We start from the raw sequence: 20,655 nt of genomic DNA, 5'->3' as shown, positions 1-20,655 counted from the left end.
CATTAAATAAAGTAACACCAACTTTATTAGTTTTCTACTGCTGTGTAATAAAATGCCACAAATTCATCAGTTGAAAGCATCATCTAAATGCTCATATTATAGAAACACTATTCAAAATACCCAAAAGATAGAAGTAAACAACATAACCCATTAAAGGATGGATGGATGAACAAAATGCAGTGCATATATATATGCAATGAAATATTATTTATCTGGCACATGCTACAGAATGGGTGAACCTTGGGAAAATAATGCCGAGTGAAATAAGTCACAAAAAAAATATTCTGTATGGTTGGACTTCTATGCAGAATCTACAATTGTCACATTCAGAAAGTAAAATGTGAAATAGAAAGTAGAATGATAGATGCTAGGAGCTTCAGGGAGGTGGGAATGGGGAGTATTATTGAATGGATATAGAGTTTTAGTTATACAAGATTAAAAAGTTCTGGACGTTTATTCTATATATGTGTGTGTGTTAGTTATGTTCGACTCTTTGTGACCCCATGGACTATAGCCTTCAAAGCTCCTAATTGTATAACTAATACATAGCAGAGTTGGACACTACTTAGTGACTAAACAACAACAAATATATATGTGTATATATATTTAATATTATTGAACAATACCCTTAAAATGGTTAGATGGTAAATTTTATTTTATGTGATTTAAAAATAATTTGAAAATTTTCAATCAGATAATTTTTAGAAATGATAAAAAAACAAAAAAACCACCACAGGCCCCCACTTTATAAAACCACTAGCTTTCTGTGAGGGTGAAGCAAATTATTATGTCTAGTAATCTTCTCTTTCACTTTACTCTCTTATTATGGCCAGAGTGAATGACATTTCAGGACTAGAGGAGCATAAGATAGAAGCCATGTGTTAAAAGAGTGGAAGATTCGATCTCATGAAAATTACACAGGTTGATGTATCGCACGCCACCAAAAGCTAGAAGGCAAATCCAAAAGAAACCTAAAGGACTAACAGGCATTTTTTAAAAAAATTTAAATACCTTACTTCAAGAGAAATAAAAATAACGTATTTTTATCTACCAGATTAGCAAAATTAAAAGATTGTTAACTTCAAGGTTGGTGAATATTGATTGCTGTATCAACAGTGTTGGCTGTTACTGGACATGTCAATAAGTGAATTATTTTGTAAGGCAATTGGGCAGTTACCTTTTACAGTTTTAAATGGGCATATGATTTTATCCAGTTGTACTTCTCCAATTGTATCCAAAGAAATACTATTACATATGTCCTAAATTCCTTTTAATGATACTCACTGCCAAATATTTATGATAAATAAACTCTGTACAGAGTGGAAGTCCATCAGTGAAGGGGTGGTTGAGGAGGTGAGTGTAGGTGGGAGGTTTGGTCCAGTAAGTTACAGCATATTCCCTTTCCATGTAACACTACGCTGCACTTAAGATGAATGAGGTACCTCTTTGTATTGTGATCTAGAGAGATCTCTATAACACTTAGGTGAAAGTGAAATCAAAGGATAACTTTTAGTTCGGTCCCTTTTTAAATGTATATGTGTATATAAGTGTGCATATAAATTTATAAAACAAATCAACTTCAATCCAGTAACAGTGTTTACTTCCATGGAAGAAACTAGGAGTTGAGGTGATGGTAAAAGAAGACTTTCAAACTTACTTTTAAATATATATACTTTTGTATTGTTTACTATGAGTGTTAGTTTTCTATTGTTGCATCTGTGTATTACTTGCATGCAAAGGTTTAAAAACAATAGAAATATGTATTTTTTCTTTTGAAATTATTTTATTGAAATAGAATTTATTTACAATATTATATTAGTTTTAGGTATACAGCATAGTGATTCAATATTTTTTGTGATTACAAAAAGGTTATTATATAATAAGGTTAAGGTTATTATATAAACTTTATATTAAGGTTATTATATAACCATTAAGGTTATTATATAATACTGGCTATATTCCCTGAGTGTACGAGATATCATTGTATCTCACAGATTTTATACATAATAGTTTGTACCTCCTAATCTCCTACCCTTCTCTTTTCCCTCCTAACTTCCCTCTCCCCACTGGTAATCACTAGTATGAGCTCTATATCTGTGACTGTTTCTCTTTTGTTATACATATTTAAGTGTTTAATTTTTTTAGATTCCACAAGTAAGTTACAGCATGCATTTGTTTTTCTCTGTCTGATTTATTTCACTAAGCTTAATACCCTCAAAGTCCATCCTTGATGTTTCAAATGGAAAAAATTTCATTTGTTTTTATGGCTAATATTCCATTGTATATATATATATATATATATAATATAATTTGTATATATACACATTTACATATGTATATGTACTATATGTATATACATATATATATATAACACATCTTCTTTATCCATTTATCTGTTGATGGATACTTAGGTTGGTTCCATGTCTCGGCTACTGTAAATAATACTTCAATGAATGTTGGGGTGCATGTAACCTTTTGAAATAGAGTTAATATTTTTCTTTGGGTATAAATCCACAAGTGAGATAACTGGATCGTATGGTAGTTGTAATTTTAGTTTCTTCGGAGACCTCCATACTGTTCTCCACAGTGGCTGCACCAATTTACATTCCCACCAATAGTATCAGAGGAATCCCTTTTCTCCACACCCTCAGCAACATTTATTTGTAGGCTTTTTGATCATAGATATTCTTTATATATGTAAATATATATAATGAATATATATTTAATATATATACTTATCTATATAAAATTTTAGCATTTATTTCAGCTGGGCTAAGTCTCCGTTGCCTTGTGGGCTTCTCCCTAGTCGAGGAAAGCCAGGGCTCCTCTCTAGCTGCAGTGAGCAGACTTCTCATCGGTGGCTTCTTTCGTTGCAGAGCTCAGGCTCTACGTTGCACAGGGTTCAGGAGTTGCTGCATGTGAGCTCAGTAGCTGTGGCTCCCCAACTCCTGGGCACAGGCTCAACAGTTGTGTGCATGGGCTTAGTTGTTCCAAGGCAGTTGGTATCTTCCTGGATCAGAGTTCACACTCATGTCTTCTGCATTGGCAGGCAGATTCTTTAGCACTGAGACACCTGGGAAGTCCTTTGATAGACATTCTGATAAGTGAGGTGATGCCTCATTGTAGTTTAGATTTTAATTTCTCTGATTATTAGCAATGTTAAACCTCTTTTCATGTGCATGTTGGATATTTATATTCTTTTTTCTTTTTTCCAATTTCAGTTTTATTTATTTACTTTACAATACTGTATTGGTTTTGCCATACATTGACTTGAATCTGCCATGGGTGTACATGTGTTCCCCATTCTGAACCCCCCTCCCATCTCCTTCCCCATCCCATCCCTCTGGGTCATCCCAGTACACCAGTCCCAAGCATCCTGTATCATGCATCGAACCTGGACTGGTGATTCATTTCACATATGATAATTTACATGTTTCAATGTCATTCTCCCAAATCATCCCACCCTCGCCCTCTCCCACAGAGTCAAAAAGACTGCTCTATACATCTGTGTCTCTTTTGCTGTCTCGTATACAGGGTTATTGTTACCATCTTTCTAAATTCCATATATATGTGTTAGTATACTATATTGGTGTTTTTCTTTCTGGCTTACTTCACTCTGTATAATAGGCTCCAGTTTCATCCACCTCTTTATAATTGATTCAAATGTATTCTTTTTAATGGCTGAGTAATATTCCATTGTGTATATGTACCACAGCTTTCTTATCCATTTGTCTGCAGATGGACATCCAGGTTGCTTCCATATCCTCACTATTATAAACAGTGCTGCGATGAACATTGGAGTACATGTGTCTCTTTCAATTCTGGTTTCCTCAGTGTGTATGCCCAGGAGTGGGATTGCTGGGTCATGTGGCAGTTCTATTTCCAGTTTTTTAAGGAATCTCCACACTGTTCTCCATAGTGGCTGTACTAGTTTGCATTCCCACCAGGAGTGTAAGAGGGTTCCCTTTTCTCCACACCCTCTCTAGCCTTTATTGTTTGTAGACTTTTGGATAGCAGCCATTCTGACTGGCGTGAGATGGTACCTCATTGTGGTTTTGATTTGCGTTTCTCTGATAATGAGTGATGTTGAGCATCTTTTCATGTGTTTGTTAGCCATCCATATGTCTTCTTTGGAGAAATGTCTGTTTAGTTCTTTGGCCCACCTTTTGATTGGGTCGTTTATTTTTCTGGAATTGAGCAGTAGGAGATGCTTGTATATTTTTGAGATTAATTCTCTGTCCATTGTGTCATTTGCTATTATTTTCTCCCATTCTGAAGGCTGTCTTTTCACCTTGCTTATAGTTTCCTTTGTTGTGCAGAAGCTTTTAATTTTAATTTGGTCCCATTTGTTTCTTTTTTATTATCTCAATAGATGCAGAGAAAGCCTTTGACAAAATTCAACATCCATTTATGATAAAAACCCTCCAGAAAGCAGGAATAGAAGGAACATACCTCAACATAATAAAAGCTATATATGACAAACCCACAGCAAACATTATCCTCAATGGTTAAAAATTGAGAGCATTTCACCTAAAGTCAGGAACAAGACAAGGGTGCCCACTCTCACCACTACTATTCACCATAGTTTTGAAAGTTTTGGCCACAGCAATAAGAGCAGAAAAAGAAAAGGAATCCAGGTTGGAAAAGAAGAAGTAAAACTCTCACTGTTTGCAGATAACATGATCCTCTACACAGAAAACCCTAAAGTCTCCACCAGAAAATTACTAGAGCTAATCAGTGAATATAGTAAAGTTGCAGAATATAAAATCAACACACAGAAGTTGGTTTCATTCCTCTACACTCACAATGAGAAAACAGAAAGAGAAATTAAGGAAACAATTCCATTCACCATTGCAACGAAAAGAATAAAATACTTAGTAACATATCTACCTAAAGAAACAAAAGACCTATATATAGAAAACTATAAAACACTGGTGAAAGAAATCAAAGAGGACACACACAAATAGATGGAGAAATATACCGTGTTCATGGATCGGAAGAATCAATGCAGTGAAAATGAGTATACTTCCCAAAGTAATCTGTAGAGTCAATGCAATCCCGATCAAGCTACCAACGGTGTTTTTCACAGAACTAGAACAAATAGTTTCACAATGTGTATGGAAATACAAAAAACTTCAAATAGCCAAAGCAATCTTAAGAAAGAAGAATGGAACTGGGGGAATCAACCTGCCAGACTTCAAACCCTACTACAAAGCCACAGTCATCAAGACAGTATGGTACTGGCACAAAGACAGAAATATAGATCAATGGAACAAAATAGAAAGCCCAGAGATAAATCCACACACCTATGGACACCTTATCTTTGACAAAGGAGGCAAGAATATACAATGGAGAAAAGACAATCTCTTTAAGAAATGGTGCTGGGAAAACAGGTCAACCACTTGTGAAAGAATGAAACTAGAACATTTTCTAACACCATGCACAAGCATAAACTCAAAATGGATTAAAGATCTGAGCATAAGACCAGAAACTATAGAACTTCTGGAGGAAAACGTAGGCAAAACACTCTCTGACATAAATCACAGCAGGATCCTCCATGACCCACCTCCCAAAACATTTTTTATATTGTTTATATATCTTTGGAAAAATGTCTGTTTGAATCTTTGGCTCATTTTTTAATCAGGTAGTTTTTCTAACATTGAGACACATAAGCTGCTAATATATTTAGGGCATTAATTGGTCATTTGTTTGTTGTTGTTGTTGTTGTTCAGTTGCCAAGTCATGTCCAACTCTTTGTGACCCCATGAACTGCAGCACACCAGGCCTCCCTGTCCCTCACCCTCTTCTAGAGTTTCCCCAAGTTCATGTCCATTGAATCAGTTATGCCATCAAACATCTCATCCTCTTCTGCTTCAATCTTGCTCAGCTTTAGGGTCTTTTCCAATGAGTCAGTTCTTCCCATCAGGTGGCCAAATTATTGGAGCTTCAGCTTCAGCATCAGTCCTTCTAAGGAGTATTCAGAGTTGATTTTCTTTAGGATTGACTGGTTTGATCCCCTTGCTGTCCACTGGACTCTCAAGAGCCTTCTCCAGGACCACAGTTTAAAAGCATCAATTCTTCAGCACTCTGCCTTCTTTACCAGCCTCCCAGGTGGTGCTTGTGGAAAAGAACATGCCTGCCAATGCAAGAGACATAAGAGACTAGGGTTCGGTTCCTGGGTCAGGAAGATCTCCTGGAGAAGGGAATAGCAACCCACTCTAGTATTCTGGCCTAGAAAATCCCATGGACAGAGGAGCCTGGAGGGCTACAGTCCATATGGTTGCAAAGAGTAGGACATGACTGAAGTGACTTAGCATGCACTGCCTTCTTTATGGTGCAATTCTCAGATCCGTACATGACTACTGGAAAAACCAGAGCCTTGACTATACAGATTTTTGTTGCAAAGTGATATCTTTGCTTTTTAATACAGTGTTTTGGTTTGTCATAGCTTTCCTCCCAAAAGATCATCTAATTCCATGGCTGCAGCCATCATTTGCAGTGATTTTCGAGCCCAAGAAGAGGAAATCTGACACTGCTTCCATATTTTCCCCTTATATTTGCAATAAAGTGATGGCACCGGATGCTGTGATCTTCATTTTTTTTGTTTGTATTTGTTTTTGTTTGTTTGTTTTTAATATTGAGGTTTAAGCCAAATTTTTCACTCTCCTCTTTCACCTTCATCAAGAGGCTCTTGAGGTCCTTTTCACTTTCTGCCATTACAGTGGTATCATCTGCATACTGAGCTTGTTGATATTTCTCCTGGCAATTAGGAGTCCAGCTTGTAACTCATCCAGCCCAGCATTTTGCATGATGTGCTCTGCATGTAAGTTAAATAAACAGGGTGATGACGAACAACCTTGTCGTACTCCTTTCTCAATTTTATACCAGTCAGTTGTTTCATATAAGGTTCTAACTGTTGCCTGTTGACCTGCATACAGGTTTCTCATGAGGCAATTTAAGATGGTCTGGAATTCCATCTCTGTAAGAGTTTTCCAGTTTGTTGTGATCCACAAAAAGGCATTAGCATAGTCAATGAAACAGAGGTAGATGTTTTTCTCAAATTCCCTTGCTTTCTTTATGATCCACTGACTGTTGGCAATTTGATCCCTATTTCCTCTTCCTTTTCTAAACCCAGCTTGTACATCTGAAAGTTCTCCATTCTAGTACTGCTGAAGCCTAGCTTGAAGGATTTTGAGCATAACCTTACTAGCATAGGAAATGAGTGCAATTGTCCAATAGTTTGAACTTCCTTTAGTACTGCCTTTCTTGGGAACTGAGATGAAGATTGACCTTTTCCAGTCCTATGGCCACTTTTGAGTTTTCCAAACTTGCTAACATATTGAGTGCAGCACTTTAATAAGATCACCTTTTAGGATTCCAAATAGCTCTGCTGGAATTCCATTGTCTCCACTAGCTTTGCTGACAGCAGTGCTTCCCTAAGGCCCACTTGACTTCATACTAAAGAACGTCTTGCTCTGGCTGAATGACCACACCATTGTGGTTATGTGGGTCATTAAGATTTTTTTTTTTGCACAGTTCTTATGTGTATTCTTGCCATCTCTTCTTGATCTCTTCTGCTTCTATTAGGTCTTTACCATTTTTGTCCTTTATTGTGCCTGTCTTTGCGTGAAATGTTCCTTTGATATCTAGAATTTTCTTGAAGAGATCTCTATTCTTTCCCCTTCTGTTGTTTTTCTCTATTTCTATGCACTGTTCATTGGAGAAGAACTTCTTTTCTCTCTTAGCTATCCTCTGGAACTCTGCATTTAGTTGGGTGTACTTTTCCCTTTCTCCCTTGCTTTTTGCATCTCTTCTTTCCTCAGTGGTTTGTAAAGACTCTTCAGATAACCACTTTGTATTCTTGCATTTCTTTTTCTTTGGATGGATTTAGTCAGTGGTTCCTGCACAATATTATGAACTTCTGTCCATAATTCTTCGGGTGCTTTGTTTACCAGACCTAATCCCTTTAATATCCATTGATTTAGGTCTTACTTAACTGGTCTAGTGGTTTTCCCCACTTTCTTTAGTTTAAGCCTGAATTTTGCTGTAGGGAGCTGTTAATCTGAGCCACAGTCAGCTCCAGGTCTTATTTTTGCTGACTGTATAGAGTTTCTCCAACTTTGGCTGCAAAGAATGTAATCAGGTGGCTCAGTGGTAGAGAATCCACCTGCCAAGCAGGAGACATGGGTTTAATCCCTAGGTCCGGAAGATCCCCTGGAAAAGGAAATGGCAACCCACTTCAGTATTCTTGCCGAGAGAATCCCATGGATAGAGAAGAATGGCAGGCTACAGTTCATGGGGTTGCAATGAGTCAGACATGACGTAGAAACTAAATAGCAATCAGCAGAATATCTATTTTCATGTTATCTGCCAACAGGACAACTTTACCCCTTCCCTTGCAAGTTGAATGTCATTATTTATTTTTCTTGTCTGACCTCTATGACTACGACCTCATTGTTATGTTAAATAGAAGCAGTAAAGGGGTGCATCCTGTTTTGTTTATGATTTTAAAGAAGAAGCTTTTCCCCATTGAGTATGATGGTAGCTATTTCTGTGTCATCAGTTCAGTTCAGTTCAGTTCAGTCGCTCAGTCGTGTCTGACTCTTTGCAACCTCTTCCAATAAACACCCGGGACTGATCTCCTTTATGATGGACTGCTTGGATCTCCTTGCAGTCCAAGGGACTCTCAAGAGTCTTCTCCAACACCACAGTTCAAAAGCATCAATTCTTCGGTGATCAGCTTTCTTCACAGTCCAACTCTCAATTGACCTTTATTATGTTAGGGTATTTCCTTTAATGCCCCTTTTATTAAGATTTTTTATTATAAATGGATGCTAATTCTTGACAGCTGTTTTTTTCTGCATCTGTTGATATGATCCTGTGGTTTTCATCCTTTATTTTTTTAACATGGCAGTTCACATTGTTTGGTTTGTGGATGCTGAAACATCCTTGTTTCCTTGGAATAAAACCCACCTGATCATGGTTTATACTGATTTATGTATGTTGTTGAATTTGATTTCCTACATTTTGTTGATGATTTTTACATCTATATTTATCAGATATTGGCCTATAATTTTCTTTCTCCAGAGTCCTTGGTTTTCATCTCAGTGTAATGGTGGCCTCATAGAATATGTTAAGGGATGTTCCTTTACCTTCAATTTCTGAAATAATTGAAAATGGATAGGTATTAGCTCAGAATGTCCCTGTGAAGCCATCTAGTCCTGGACTTTTGTTGCAGGGAGTATTTTGATTACAAATTCAATTTCATTACTATCGGTCAACCTGTTCATAATTTTTATTACTTACTGACCTAGTATTGGGAGATTGTACGTTTCCAGATATTTATCCATTTTTTTCTAGATTGTCCCATTTCTTGGTATATGACTGTGCATAGTATTCTCTTGGGAATTATTGTGTATCTGTGGTATGGGTTGTTATTTCTCCTATTTCAATTATTATTTTATTTATTTGGGTCCTCATTTTCTTTTTTTTACAGATGGTGACTGCTGCCATGAAATTAAAAGACGCTTGCTCCTTGGAAGAAAAGCAATGACAAACGTAGACAGCATATTATAAAAGCAGAGATATTACTTTGCTGACAAAGGTCTGTAGAGTTAAAGTTATGGTTTTTCCAGTAGTCATATATGGACTTGAGAGTTGGACCATAAAGAAGGCTGAGCACTGAAGAATTGATACTTTTGAACGGTGGGGCTGGAGAAGACTCTTGAGAGTCCCTTGGGCTGCAAGGGGATCAAACCTATCAATCCTAAAGGAAATCAACCCTGAATATTCATTGGAAGGACTGATGCTGAAGTAGAAGCTTCAGTACTTTGGCCACTTGAAACAAAAAGCTGACTCATTAGAAAAGACCCAGATTCTGGGAAAGATTAAAAGCAGAAGGAGAATGGGATGACAGAGGGTGAAGTGGTTGGATGGCATCACCAACTCCATGGACATGAGCTTGTGCAAGCTTCAGGAGATAGTGAAGGACAGGGAAGCCTGACAGGCTGCAGTCCATGGGGTCAAAAACAGTCGGAAACGACTGAGTCACTGAACAACAACTCTTTTCTTGGTGCGTCTGGATGAAGACTTAAGTATTTTTTATCATTTTCAAAACCAACTCTTGGTTTCATACATCTTTTACATTCAGTTCAGTTCAGTTCAGTCGCTCAGTCCTGTCTGACTCTTTGTGACCCCATTAATAACAGCACGCCAGGTCTCCCTGTCCATCACCAACTCCCAGAGTTCACCCAAACTCATGTCCATCGAGTCGGTGATGCCATCCAGCCATCTCATTCTCTGTCATCCCCTTCTCCTCCCGCCCCCAATCCCTCCCAGCATCAGAGTCTTTTCCAGTGAGTCAACTCGTTGCATGAGGTGGCCAAAGTATTGGAGTTTCAGCCTCAGCATCAGTCCTTTCAATGAACACCCAGGACTGATCTCCTTTAGAGTGGACTGGTTGGATCTCCTTGCAGTCCAAGGGACTCTCAAGAGTCTTCTCCAGACCACAGTTCAAAAGCATCAATTCTTCGGTGATCAGCCTTCTTCACAGTCCAACTCTCACATCCATACGTGACCACGGGAAAAACCATAGCCTTGACTAGACGGACCTTGGTTGGCAAGGCAAAGTAATGTCTCTGCTTTTTAATATACTGTCTAGGTTGGTCATAACTTTCCTTCCAAGGAGTAAGTGTCTTTTAATTTCATGGCTGCAATCAGCATCCACAGTGATTCTGGAGCCCCAAAAAATAAGGTCTGACACTATTTCCACTGTTTTCCCATCTATTTCCCATGAAGTGATGGGACCAGATGCCATGATCTTAGCTTTCTGAATGTTGACCTTCAAGCCAACCTTTTCACTCTCCTCTTTCACTTTCATCAAGAGGCTTTTGAGTTCCTCTTCACTTTCTGCTATAAGGGTAGTGTCATCTGCATATCTGAGGTTATTGATATTTCTCCCAGCAATCTTGATTCCAGCCTGTGCTTCTTCCAGTTCAGCGTTCCTCATGATGTACTCTGCATATAAGTTACATAAGCAGAGTAGCAATATACAGCCTTGACGTACTCCTTTTCCTATTTGGAACCCGTCTGTTGTCCCATGTCCAGTTCTGACTGTAGCTTCCTGACCTGCATACAGGTTTCTCAAGAGGCAGGTTAGGTGGTCTGGTATTCCCATCTCTTTCAGAATGTTCCACAGCTTATTGTGATCCACACAGTCAAAGGCTTTGGCATAGTCGATGAAGCAGAAATAGATGTTTTTCTGGAACTCTCTTGCTTTGTCTATATTTCCTCTGTGATTTTATTTTTCCTTCCTCATGGTGATTTTGGATTTGTTTATTCTTCTTTAGAATTCATATAGATGGTAAGAAAGGATGTTTGAGATTTTTCTTCTTTCTGTAGGTAGATCCGTATTGTCATAAATTTCCCTCTTAGAACTGCCTTTGCTGTATTCCACAGATTTGGGGGTGTTTTTTACTTTCACTTGTCACAAGGTGGTTTTCTGATATACTCTTTGCTTTCTTCATTGACCCTCTGTATTTCTCTATTTCTCTGTATTTCTATTTGTTTGCTTGTTTTTTATTCTCATATCATTTAATCTCCATTGTTGTATAGCCGCTCAGTTATGTCCAACTCTTTGCGACTCCATGAACTGCAGCATGCCTGGCTTCCCTGTCCCTCACCATCTCCCAGAGCTTGCACAAACTCCTGTTCACTGAGTCAGTGATGCCATCCAACCATCTTGTCCTCTATCATCCACTTATCCTCCTGTATTCAATCTTTCCCAGCATCATTCTCTTTTCTAATGAGTCAGCTCTTTTTCATCAGGTGCCCAAAGTTTTGGAGCTTCAGCTTCATCATCAGTCCTTCCAATGAGTATTCAGGGTTGCTTTCCTATAAGATTGACTGGTTTGATTTCCTTGCAGCCCAAGGGATTCTCAAGAGTCTTCTCCAACACCACAGTTCAAAAATATCAATTCTTTGGTGCTCATCGTACCTTATGGTCCAACTCTCACGTCCATACCTAACTACTGAAAAAACTATAGCTTTGGCTATATGGACCATTGTTGGTAAAGTAATATCTCTGCCTTGTAATATGCTGTCTAGTTTGGTCATAGCTTTTCTCCCAAGGAACAAAGTGTCTTTTAGCTTCATGGCTGCAGCCACCATCTGCCATGATTTTGGAGCCTAAGAAAATAAAGTTTGTCCCTGTTTCCATTGTTTCCCCAACTATTTCGCATGAAGTGATGGGACTGGATGCCATGATCTTGCTTTTTGAATGTTGAGTTTTAAGCCAACTTTTTTCATTCTCCTCTGTAACTTTCATCAAGAGACTCTTTAGTTCTTCTTTGCTTTCTGACATAAGGGTGGTGTCATCTGCATAATTGAGCTTATTGATATTTCCCCCAGGAATCTTGATTCCAGCTTGTGCTTCATCTAGCCTGGAAGTTTGTGTGATGTAATTTACATATAAGTTAAATAAGTGGGGTGACAATGTATAGCCATGACACACTACTTTCCAAATTTGGAACCAGTCCATTATTCCATGTCCAGTTCTAACTGTTGCTTCTTCACTTGCCTACAGGTTTCTCAGGAGGCAGGTAAGATGATCTGATATTCCCATCTCTTTAAGAATTTTCCACAGTGGGTTGTGATCCACACAGTCAAAGTCTTTAGCATAGTCAATGAAGCAGTAGTAGTTGTTTTTCTGAAATTCTCTTGCTTTCTCTGTGATCCAATGGATGTTGGCAATTTGATCTCTGATTCCCCTTACTTTTCTAAACCTGGCTTGAACATCTGGAAGTTCTTGGTTCATGTACTGTTTAAGCCTAACTTGGAGAATTTTGAGCATTACTTTACTATCGTGTGAGAAGAGTGCAATTGTGCAGTAGTTTGAGCATTGTTTGGCATTGCCTTTTTTGGGGGATTGGAATGAAAACTGACCTTTTCCAGTCCTGTGGCCACTGCTGAGTTTTCCAAATTTGCTGGCATATTGAGTGCAGCACTTTCACACCATCATCTTTTAGGATTTGAAATAGCTCAACTCGAATTCCATCACCTCCACTAGCTTTGTTCGTAGTGATGCTTCCTAAGGCCCACTTAACTTCACATTCCAGAATGTCTGGCTCTAGGTGAGTGACCACACCTTCTTGGTTATCTGGGTCATGAAGATCTTTTTTGTACAGTTTCTGTATATTCTTGCCACCTCTTCTTAAAATTTTCTGCCTCTATTAGGTCCATACTATTTCTGTTCTTTATTGTTCCCATCTTTGCATGAAATGTTGCCTTGGTATCTCAGTTTTCTTGAAGAGATCTCTAGTCTTTCCCTTTCTATTGTTTTTCTCTATTTCTTTGCACTGATCACTGAGGAAGGTTTCCTTATCTCTTCTTGCTATTGTTTGGAATACTGCATTCCAATGGGTATATCTTTCCTTTTTTCCCCTGTTTATTGCTGATGCTAAAGCTGAAACTCCAATACTTTGGCCACCTCATGAGACGAGTTGACTCACTGGCAAAGGGTCTGATGCTGGGAGGGATTGGGGGTGGGAGGAGACAGGGATGACAGAGAATGAGATGGCTGGATGGCATCACCGACTCGATAGACATGAGTTTGGGTGAACTCCGGGAGTTGGTGATGGACAGGGAGGCCTGGCGTGCTGTGATTCATGGGGTCACAAAGAGTTGGACACGACTGAGTGACTGATCTGAACTGATTGCTTCTCTTCTTTTCACAGCAATTTATAAGGCCTCCTCAGACAGCCATTTTGCCTTTTTAGGTTTCTTTTTCGTGGAGATGATCTTGATCACTGCCTCCTGTATAATGTCGTGAATTTTTATCCAAAGCTCTTCAGGCACTCTATCAGATTTAATCCCGTGAATCTATTTGTCGCTTCCACTGTATAATCATAAGAGATTCGATTTAGATCATACCTGAATGACCTCGTGATTTTCCCTCCTTTTTTTCAATTTAAGCCTGAATTTGGCAATAAGGAAGGCATGATCTGAGCCACAATCATCTTGCTGCTGCTAAGTCACTTCAGTCGTGTCCGACTCTGTGTGACCCCATAGACGGAAGCCCACCAGGCTCCCCCATCCCTGGGACTCTCCAGGCAAGAACACTGGAGTGGGTTGCCATTTCCTTCTCCAATGTGTGAAAGTGAAAAGTGAAAGTGAAGTCGCTCAGTCGTGTCCGACCCTTAGCGACCCCACGGACTGCAGCCTACCAGGCTCCTCCATCCATGGGATTTTCTAGGCAAGAGTACTGGAGTGGCTTGCCATTGCCTTCTCCGACAATCATCTTAGTCTCCATGTATTTGTTTTTCCCATTTTGCTTCCTGTTACTGATGTCCAGTTTTCAGCATGTTGTTGAAAAAATGCTCAGTATAGTTTCTATCATTTTAAACTTGTTATGAATTGTTTTGTGACTATGCATGTAATCCATTATGGAGAAAGCTCCATTTGCACTTGAAAAGGCCATATATTCTGCTATTTTGGGGTGGAATGTCTTATAGATATTTATAAAGTATGATTTATATCTGCTCTTTTAAAACTTATAGTCATTTAATTACAAACACATTCTTAAAAGACCTAGTTTTTTTAATTCCATTTCCCCATGTTTTTTGTTGTCATATTTTACATCTTCACATTTCTTCTTTGTTTTGTTGTAGTTGTAATTGATATTATAATTTTCTTTTAATTTTTGTACGAGTTTATTTTAATGGTTTATCCACAAGCTTTACTATGATTTGCTGTTTCTAGTGTGTCTTTCCTTTCATATAGACTCTTACTTCTTATTGTAGCATGTTTTTTTTTCACTTAGCAAAGATCCTTTAACATTTCTTTTAGAGTAGTTTTAATGTTGATGAAGTTTTAGTTTTTGCCTGTCAGAGAAATTCTTTTCTCTCCTTCTCTTCTGAGTGATAATCTTGTTGGGGTAGAGAATCCAATGTTGCAGGTTTTCCCCTTTTAGTACTTTAACATATGATGCCACTCCCTTCTGGCCTGCAAAATTCCTGCAGATAATTCAGCTAATAGTATTATGGGGGTTCTCCTGTATGTAAGGGCTTCCCCCATGGCTCAGCAGTAAAGAATCCACCTGCCAATGCAGGAACAGCAGGAGATGCATATGTTATGCCTGGCTGGGGAAGATCCCCTGGAGGAGAAAATGGCAACCCACTCCAGTCTTCTTACCTGGAGGATTCCAAGGACAGAGGAACCTCGTGGAGTTGCATAGAGTAGGACATGACTGAGTGACTGACACTTTCACGGGCTACCATAGAAGCACCACTTTGTCTTCTGCAAGCACCCCAAGTAAACTGTCTGCTGCTGGTAAAGGGTGAACCCAAGCACATTAGATTCACCCAAGATAATCTCCCATTCTCATAATCAACTGTGTCATGTAACAAAATCCACAAACTACAGGAGAGTAGTCCATCATACTCAGTCTCAGGGGTGTGCTGTCTGTGTACACTAGGAATCTATTGCATTGTTTCTCTCTCCACACAGAGTGGACACAAGAGATGCCAGCTAGTTGGGTTTTGAATGTGTCTAGTAAAGTCCAGAAACCTTGGAAAAAGCCAGACATCTAAGGGGAAGGAGGTGTCACTGCTGTGACAACATGCCTCCCACCAAGGATTATGGCCAAGAACACAGCCCAGAGAGTCAGTGTTATTCTAGAGATATTCAAAAAGCCTTACCATGGGCATAAATCATGAGTTTTAAATCAATTTCCTTCTGTCCCATCTGAAAAGCATGTTCTTTAAGATAACTATTAGAACATCCCTGCTGTTGTCAGCACTCTTTCTGATTTCCTATTGGCCTCCTGACTCACAACCTCGACATTGGCTTTTCCTATGCATAGAATGGTCTTCCTCCAGAAGTCAAATAAAATGGGAAGGTCATGACATTTTTAAGAGTATATATACTAATTATTATTGACTAGGCCGGATCTTGGAGAAAGCAAGAGAGTTCCAGAAAAACATCTATTTCTGCTTCGTTGACTATGTCAAAGCCTTTGACTGTGTCGATCACAATAAACTGTGGAGCATTCTGAAAGAGATGGGAATCCCAGACTACCTGACCTGCCTCTTGAGAAACCTGTATGCAGGTCACGAAGCAACAGTCAGAACTGTACATGGAATAACAGACTGGTTCCAAATAGGAAAAGGTGTACGTCAAGGTTGTATATTGTCACCTTGCTTATTTAACTTATATGCAGAGTACATCATGAGGAACACTGGGCTGGAAGAAGCACAAGCTGGAATCAAGATTGCTGGGAGAAATATCAATAACCTCAGATGTGCAGATGACACTACCCTTATGGCAGAAAGTGAAGAGGAACTCAAAAGCCTCTTGATGAAAGTGAAAGAGGAGAGTGAAAAGGTTGGCTTGAAGCTCAACATTCAGAAAACCAAGATCATGGCATCTGGTCCCATCACTTCATGGGAAATAGATGGAAAAACAGTGGAAACCGTGTCAGACTTTATTTTTTGGGGCTCCAAAATCACTGCAGATGCTGATTGCAGCCATGAAATTAAAAGACGCTTGTTCCTTGAAAGGAAAGTTATGACCAACCTTGATAGTATGTTAAAAAGCAGAGACATTACTTTGCCAACCAAGGTCCGTCTAGTCAAGGCAATGGTTTTTCCCGTGGTCATGTATGGATGTGAGAGTTGGACTGTGAAGAAAGCTGATCACCGAAGAATCGATGCTTTTGAACTGTGGTGTTGGAGAAGACTCTTGAGAGTCCCGTATACTGCAAGGAGATCCAACCAGTCCATTCTAAAGGAGATCAATTCTGGGTGTTCATTGGAAGGACTGATGCTAAAACTGAAACTGCAATACTTTGGCCACCTCATGCGACGAGTTGACTCACTGGAAAAGACTCTGATGCTGGGAAAGGTTGGGGGCGGGAGGAGAAGGGGACGACAGAGAATGAGATGGCTGGATGGCATCACCGACTCTGTGGACATGAGTTTGAGTGTACCCCGGGAGTTGGTGATGGACAGGGAGGCCTGGCGCGCTGTGATTCATGGGTTTGCGGAGAGTCAAACACGACTGAGCGACTGAACTGAACTGAACTGAAGGCAACTCTTAAGACTTGCAGTGAATGAATAACGCTTAATGAAGATAATTTATATATTTTACAAACATATGACTATATACATTTATTTTTCAATACTCCAGAGTGTATATTTACTCCAGTACTCCAGAATGTATGTTTTACAATACTCCAGAGCGTTAAAACAACCTTTGGAAACTGAGTCACCCTAGTTCATAAGTTCAAAATATTTTTCTCACCTCTTAGTATCTCTGAAGTAAGAAATATTTCTTCAACCCATATTTGCTTGCTAGCTTGCTTGTTTCACAAATCTTGTTTGCCAGGCAATAGTAATAAGAGAGCTGTTCATTACATACAAGTTAGTCATAGCTGTTCATACTAGTGTAACTTCAGTTAAGCTATGTGCACAATATATAAAAAGTCTGACTTCTCAAGGGGAGGAACTTCACTAGCATAACAGAACTTTTCAAAGAAACATGAAAGGGTAGAGATTTCCTTCATATGAGAACAAGATTTTTTTTCAGAGCTCAGGGAATATGAAAAAGAAATGAGGCTGGTTAAAATTCATTTTTTACCAGACTTCTAAGAAACCTATTTAACCCAGCAAGTGTCTTAATTCTTGATGTGCTGCATGAACATGTATCTGAACAATTAAAAGAATATTCTTGCCAAAAATAGAGAGATTTGGTTGTCATGCATTGTTCCTTAAGTGGGCAACCACTAACATGGCACTGTTGTGCATAAAACAAAGAACACCTCAAAGTCAAAAAGGTATTCAGAATAATTGATTCTGAAATTGAATATATTCCAGGAATAATTTAGCCATATTATTTTGTGCAGACTTAACATCTTATATCTGATAAATTCATAGTCAAGTAAAGCTTTTTAGAACTTAGAATCCAAATAACTTACTAAGTAACATGTATCTGCTTGCTGTAGAGTTAATTTTGGTTTAGGCTATAGCTCTATAAAATCAGTCAAAGAACTGAACTCAGAGCTACAGAACATACACCATCATAGTATCAATTTAGTAAACTACTAATAGGGGTACTCTTTTGTATCTGATTTTATAATCTGAGTTTTTTACAATTTGTGTTTAGTGTTTTTTAATTAATTTATTTATTTTAATTGGAGGCTAATTACTTTACAATATTGTAGTGGTTTTTGCCATACATTGATATGAGTCATCCATGGGTGTACATGTGTTCCCCATCCTGAAGTGCCCACCTCCCTCCCCATTCCACCCCTCTGGGTCATCTCAGTGCACCAGCCCTGAGCATCCTGTATCATGCATTGAACCTGGACTGGTGATTCATTTCACATATGATAATATACATGTTTCAGTGCCATTCCCCCAAATCATCCCACCCTCACCCTCTCCCACAGAGTCCAAAAGACTGTTCTATATATCTGTGTCTCTTTTGCTGTCTCGTATACAGGGTTATTGTTACCATCTTTCTAAATTCCATATATATGTGTTAATATACTGTATTGGTGTTTTTCTTTCTGACTTACTTCACTCTGTATAATAGGCTCCAGTTTCATCCACCTCCTTAGAACTGATTCAAATGTGTGTATGTATAGTTTTTGAAGATATAAAACTTGCTTCATCCCTCAAAAGGAAGAATAAGTAAGAAATTCTTAGGAAAGTCTTACTCTCATTCACACTATTCTCAGAATGCTGCTAACCCTGAATATATTCTTGGAATGATTCCATATTGATTCACAGTCATCTTCACCCTTTTTTATGTTGTTGTTGTTCAATCACTTAGTCGTGTCCAATTCTTTGTGACCCAATGGACTGCAGCTCCTCTGTCCATCACTATCTCTCAGAGTTTGCTCATGTTCATGTCCACTGAGTCAGTGATTATATCTAAACATCTCACCCTCTATTGCCCCATTCTCCTCCTGCCCTCAATTGGTCCCAATATCAGGGTCTTATCTAGTGAGTCGGTTCTTGGCATCCAGTGGCCAGAGTATTAGAGCTTCAGCTTCTGAATCAGTCCTTCCAATGAATATTCAGGACTAATTTCCTTTAGGATGGACTGGTTGGATCTCCTTGCTGTCCATAGGACTCTCAAGAGTCTTCTCCAGCACTACAGTTTGGAAGCATCAATTCTTCAGTGCTCAGCCGTCTTTATGGTCCAATTCTCAGATCTGTACATAACGACTGGAAAAACCACAGCTTTGACTATACAGACCTTTGCTTCCAAAGTGATGTCTCTGCCTTTTAATATGCTATCTAGGTTTGTCATAGCTTTCCTTCCAAGGAGCAAGTGTCTTTTAGTTTCATAGTTGCAGTCACCATCCACAGTGATTCTGGAGCCCAAGAAAATAAAGACTGTCACTGTTTCCACTTTTTACCCTTCTGTTTGCCACAGACATGATGGGATCAGATGTTATGATCTTAGTTTTTGACTGTTTTAAGTCATCTTTTTCACTCTTCTCTTTCACCCTCATCAAGAGGCTCACTAGTTCCTGTTCACTTGCCATTAGAGTGGTGTCATCTGCATATCTGAGGTTGTTGATATTTCTCCAAGAAACCTTGATTTCAGCTTGTGATTCATCCAGCCTGGCATTTCGTATGATGTACTCTCCATATTAGTTTAATAATCAGAGTGACAATATACATTTCAATGTGTTCCTCTCCCAGTTTTGAACCAGACCATTGTTCCATGTCTGGTTTGAACTTTTTCTTCTTGAGCTGCATATAGCTTTTTCAGGAGACAGGCACAGTGGTCTGGTACTCCCATCTCTCTAAGAATTTTCCACAGTTTGTTGTGATGCACACAGTCAATGACTTTAGTGTAGTCCATGAAGCATGGTTAAATCCTTTTTCATAGCTGCATGCTATATTCGACGCTTCTGTGACTGGGAATTTGGGTTGTTTCCAACATTTACTGTTACATACAATATAATGAATTACTCTGCATATTGTGTTTCTATTTTTCATCTATGTACCTTTACAAATAAAAATTGTGTTTATTCTTAAAAGTGAGATTGTTGTGTGAAAGGTTAAATATGGATCTCTTTTAAAACACTGCTAACACCCTTCAGCAGCTCCAGATACTGCCTTTCTCTACAGATTTCTAAATTGCCTACTGTCACACTTTTGAAATGTTTGTCTACGTGATGTGTGAGAAATAATACCTCCCTGAGGTCATAGTTTTTTGTTCTTCTTCTTTTTGCCATTAAAAGCATAATTTATTGCTTACATTTCCTAAAAGAAGGGAGCATGCCACACCAAGCCTCACCACGCCTCAGGAAAAGCAGCAAGTTTTGGTCTGGATGTTGTTAAGATCCCATTGGTAAATTACAGCCTGCTCAAGAGGCACAGTCCCTGGACACCCTGACGGGCTGTCTGCACTCTGACTGCATTTTTTTTCATCAGAGGCAGGACTCAGACACAGAACTACTTTCTGTGAGTCTTGGGCTGGCAGTTTTCAAGCTGCAGGGCTGCGTGAGTATTGGAACCTGGAACGCGAAGCAGTGGTTGTGACATGGAGTGTGGAAACTGGTGTATTCTAGAGGGCGGGCTGTGAGCCTCCCTGTGGCCTGTCTCGCCAGAGTTCTCCCCAAATTCTTTCTTCTTTTCA

The sequence above is a fragment of the Moschus berezovskii genome, chromosome 7 (assembly GCF_049115385.1).
Source record: "Moschus berezovskii isolate FMDL1 chromosome 7, NW_MosBer_1.0, whole genome shotgun sequence".
In the NCBI taxonomy this organism is placed as follows: domain Eukaryota; kingdom Metazoa; phylum Chordata; class Mammalia; order Artiodactyla; family Moschidae; genus Moschus; species Moschus berezovskii.
This window is presented reverse-complemented; position numbering follows the sequence as displayed.